Source organism: Penaeus monodon, chromosome 28, assembly GCF_015228065.2.
Source record: "Penaeus monodon isolate SGIC_2016 chromosome 28, NSTDA_Pmon_1, whole genome shotgun sequence".
Classification (NCBI taxonomy): Eukaryota; Metazoa; Arthropoda; class Malacostraca; order Decapoda; family Penaeidae; genus Penaeus; species Penaeus monodon.
The window spans coordinates 5,584,923-5,585,141 of NC_051413.1; positions in this window are offsets into that span (position 1 = coordinate 5,584,923).

Genomic DNA, 219 nt, shown 5'->3' on the forward strand with positions numbered 1-219 from the left:
TTAATGCATTTCATAGTGTTGTCACAAAGGGAAGAGAAGGATATCTACAAGTTTGTGTAAAAATCTCTATGAAGACCAAAAATTATAATGATATTTTCTTTTGTTCATTTTCCATAGCACATGCATATGTACATAACTTCTCACATCTGCACATTTGTTTGTATTTGTGTACTACTCACCCATACGATCATGCATAAACACCTGTGATCATGCGCCTGC